The sequence below is a fragment of the Melanaphis sacchari genome, unplaced genomic scaffold, assembly GCF_002803265.2.
Source record: "Melanaphis sacchari strain LSU unplaced genomic scaffold, SCAv2.0 Contig50_pilon_pilon, whole genome shotgun sequence".
NCBI lineage: Eukaryota > Metazoa > Arthropoda > Insecta > Hemiptera > Aphididae > Melanaphis > Melanaphis sacchari.
The window spans coordinates 914,427-919,664 of NW_020271344.1; the positions used below are offsets into that span (position 1 = coordinate 914,427).

Here is a 5,238-nt window from a genome sequence, read left to right on the forward strand (position 1 = left end):
ACAGTAATTTAAAAACTGTGATAATAAATACGTTCAATCTGCAATGTATAATGTTATATAGGTACTTATATCTATCATATTCACTAAATAAAATCGCTCTTTTTTAAATGAATATCTATTTTTATAGCTAAAGCTTAAAAATCATTAAAATAATAAATGCAATGTTTTTGGAAAAAAACCTAGTGTATTACTAATATTAAAATAAATTACTATAATAACAATGTAAAATATATATCAAAAATTTATTTTATAATATACAGTTAGACCGGATTTGCTCAAAATAATTTTTCGTACGCAAAAATTTAACACGTAAATTACACTGACAATTACTCAATGACGATGCCTATACTTAAGAGCACTACTTTCTTCCTCTTTTTTTACTATAATTTTTAGTGCAGTTGCTGTGAATTGTAAAATGTGCGTTAAATAGACTATACATTTATAAATAAGGAACAATCTGATATTGTATTTTATTGAATTTTTTTACGATTATTATATAATTTAACTAACAAAATAATCTTTTAAATTATATGATTAAAGTTTACAATTTATGTATATCTAAATATTATAATTGTAATATAAATGCACTGCATATTTAAACATTTTATACATGCATAAGAATAAATCATATGGAAAATCCATATTAGAACTACTTTTGTGCGTATTATATTTATAACACAAATATTATTGAAATGTAATACGTTGAGATAAAAAACATAGATATGTTCAAAAATAACTTATCCAAAGTCTATGGTCACTAATTATTGTTATCTCTATTTCATATTAAGTCACCAAATTATTTTTTGGCTTGAATATCAGAAAATAATTTATGTCGATTATCAACTATCTGCTAAGGCTGTAGATAATTTATCATTACTCAATATTCATTAATATTTACCTACTTATAATGTAAGTAAATAAACATTTAACATCTATTATGATAACTAATTATAATTATTATATTAAAAAACAATAATGTTATTAATTGAATTATATGTTAATCAACACTAATTTTATTGTAATATAAATAAAACATTTAACGTGCCTTATTTATAGACGAGTATGCAATTCAACATACTAGTGGTAAACAGTAATCAAACTTTAATGAATCCTAAAACCAATTTCTAAATAGAAATCCATTAAAGGTTTGGAGGTAGTAAATTTTGCTTCTGTCTATATTTTTTTACAAGAATCAAAAAATATATAACAATAATATATAATATTCAATTTTATAAATAGTAAACAAAGATTTGAAAAAATTAAAAGCGTAATCAATTTAGACTGTGAAACATCAAAACTATTAATGTATCTGATATATAAAACATAATTTATAAGTTAGAATATACAGTAGAGTCTCAATAACTCGAATTTCAAAGGAAGTAAAAATTATTTTACCTTATTTATTTTTCAAGTCACATAACTCAATTTTTTTTTAAAAATACGAACAAATTCGAATTATTAACCACAATTTTAAACTCTTTTCTTATATATATATTTATTAAGTATAATTTTATTAAAAGATTACATTTTAGAACACAATATGTCCATAGCTCTTACAATTTAGAAAAATAAGTTGAATTAAAAATTTAATACTTGAGTTGTTTTAAAATAAAGTCTTTGATTTTCCCCAATTGCTTTAAAAGTATCTTACCTGCATCTTCAGTTTTTTCAATGAACACTTTTACTGTATTAAGCGATGGAATTGCTTCTTTATTAGAGGCAACTACTGGATATTCATCTTCTTTATCTTCATATAAGTCAGACTTAGGAATTGGTTACACTACATTTACATAGTCTTAAACACTTAATACTCCAATTACATGTACACGTGCATTTATTAACTATTTCAATGCTACACAACATATTTACACGGCAACTTTCGATCATTTTACATCACAATAGTACTTAATAACAGTTTCATCTATACATTTATAATTATAAACCCGTTCTAATGATAAAATTTAAGATATACTTCATACTTGTCATAATTTACTTTGAGTTATCTATGTCCATCTATTTTTATATTTGACTTATAGCGACAAATATTGCGTTGAATGTATAGAAATTTCCTAATGACAAGAAAAAAAAATCAAGTTATCGTGGTTTTCGAGTTATTTAAACTCGACTGTAATATAAAATTTATAGATTTAAAGCATAATATTAAATATTATAACAGATAATTATATAAAAACATTAATTACATTTTTTAATAGATTTTATTTTGGTTCTTTATAAAATTATTAATTTATTAATTTCTAATTTTAAATATTTGTTTAATCATACTATAAATTAAATTTTTATAAAATATGTGCATATAATTATATAACCATATTAATAGTGTGTACTTTAGGATAATAGTACCTATTTTAAAAATAAAGTAAGGAAAATTCATAATAGTCTTAATGTTCAATTTTTTAGCTAAACTGCAGTGTTCGCGCTAAGAACATTTTAGAATTGCACAAGTAGGTACCTGAACTTAGCTTGTATTCACATTTTATTATCATCATTTTTATGGATCAATCCACATCATAGAAAATATATTACAATCCACAATGGTTCATGGTTATATCATAATTTCATGATGATATAATACTTGATTATTTTGAATTATGACTTTATTATAAATTGTTTTGGTATAGTATTATATATTATATTAGTTATTTTTTTACAATGCTAGAATAAATAGCAGTAGGTACTGCACAATTAGCGTTTTATAACAGCATATTTTATTTTAGAACTGCACAATTTGTGTTGTTCTGTACATTAGCTCAAGCTCTATTAAACTGTGTTGAAATTCAACATTTTCTTTAAAAAATATAATTTAATTTTTATACTTGGATATAAATATTAAATACATATTCATACATAATACTATATATTCCATTTAGATAAATTATAAATAAATAAATAATTGTATTTAATATACAATTTGAAAATACTAAGGATACCTGTACAATGACATTAACTTAAATAATTAGTAAAATAAGCCACAAATAAAACTTATATTATTGTACCTTTGATCTTGAATTATAGAAAAATAATAATGCTACGAATTATAATTTATTGATATATATATACATATATATCCTACTCTTAGAGTTCAAGAACAAACATTATACAAGTAAATTAAATTATAAACCTTTTGAGTATAAAATCATAATGTGTATATTAATCTTATAAATTATGTTTATGATGACTGATGAGATAAAATTCTATAGCACACCCTTTATAATATTAACTTCAATGTTACCTACTATGTGTCATTATTTCATTAGGTTCATAATTTAATTTAAACATTTAAAGTTAGTTTTTGATATTATAAAACTATGTATCAGATTGAATGTTCAGTGTTTTTAATTATATAAATAATTATATGTATGTGGTCAATTCTTATATAACATGTTGTGCACAGTCCTTAGTTAACGTTGTTAGGTTACCAATTATTTTATTGAGCAAAAACAAGGTGAACGAAGTAATATAAATATATAATACATTACAATATAGACTGCAGTCAAAGATTTCGACAAAGATATAATTTGCTCCACATAAAATACGGCACTTGCCGTGACCGTTCTGCTTTATTAAGCTCATTAATTTTAAACAATCGATTATAATTTATTTATTAATATAATATAATTTCTATAATACTAACTACTTACCGATAAATAGTATAAAATTCTATAACTTTCATCATTTTTTTTTACTTGAGTAAAATACCTACTTTTTTCATATCTATCATCGCTAAAGAACATCGTTATTTATATTAAACAATTAAACAATTCTATAGCGAATTATACGTAACAATATAATTAGTATTAATTAAAAGCGTTTTATCAATTACATAGAATTTCCAGTTATAACTCAGTAAATAAAAAACTGTAAACATTTTTACTAAACAATTATTAAAAGACTATGTTTGTCTTGCCAATGAATTATGAAAACGATCGTTTATGCACTGCCATTATCGCAGTTAAAAAACTTAATCAGAGAATCACAAGTCTAATAAGTTTCAAGTATTGTATTGAATTGTACTAAATTTTAAATAATGCTATATAAGTATCTATAGGCTACAACAATATGCAATTTGAATAAAAAAATAAAATCACGTGTACACTTTAAATTTATAAATACCTACACGATATTATATCAGACACAATATTAATAAATTCGATTTCTATGGTTTTAAATATGGTTAATTTTTTTCAACTTTAAATTTATGTATAATAAATACTATCTTTCATAATTTATATTTACAAGAGTTAGTAGAATTAAATTAATGCATTAAAATAAGATGGTCTAATTCGTTTATTAAAAGTTATTATGAAAATGAGGGATGGCGCGTACGCAGTCCCAGCTGGCAAAAATTCTACGCCCGAGGTATCCACATTAGGGATACTCGCAGGGGTCAACCGATCCTATGTGCAATGAATCGGCCTCGCCCTGGAGGAACCGCCTCTTAGATCACGGTTAACCTCCACGCCAGGTAAGTATGTTCAATCAACCTTAACCAAAACTTTATATACTAGACTTTAGCTGCTCGAGTGAGGTATACACCCATAGCATACCTACGATTACATCAATTATCTAACAGCGATGTTAATCTTTAGCTGAGCCCATAGTTGTTAAAGAAAGTTTTAAAAAATTAAAAACATTTATGTAGTTTCTAGAGACGCTTTTACGTACTTAAATTGTACGGTAAAGCATTAGTCGAAAACGTCAGTCGTTATGTAGCGCTCCCTATGAATGCACCAGTTGTGATTCGCTATCGACAATTATTATTGTATACATTTATTTACAGATAGTCTTTATAAATGCTTCATGAGTCATGACAAATACTATACGTCTATACGAAATAACTTTAAAAGCTGAACTTATTCGCAACAGATATTTCAAAAATTCAAACATATGGTATGTACGGTAAATAGGATTGTTATTATAATATTTTATATTTCTTCATAGTCTTACAACAATAAATATATAATCAAAAAAATTATATTAAAGTCTGTGTAATTATAATATTATATTATGTTCAATTTTTGAAGGGTTATATCATGATAGGTATTTTTAAAATACTCGTTTGGAAAAGTATTTATACGGATATCAAACATTCATACTTCAAACCAATATTTTTTTTCATTTCATTCATAACCTAGAAACAATAATATTCATAAATATCATTATTACAAATATTCATAAATGTATTAAAAAGTTATACACCAAAATTTGAAAATTTGTCTA

At 23.6% G+C, this 5,238-nt stretch overlaps 1 non-coding gene across 1 annotated transcript; it reads right to left on the reverse strand.

Moving 5' to 3' along the window:
* Nucleotides 1-4,328: 4,328 nt before the first annotated feature.
* Nucleotides 4,329-4,491, reverse strand: LOC112599416. Its single transcript, XR_003114940.1, has one exon. It is a non-coding gene; the product is annotated as a U1 spliceosomal RNA (small nuclear RNA).
* Between the last annotated feature and the right edge of the window lie 747 nt (nucleotides 4,492-5,238).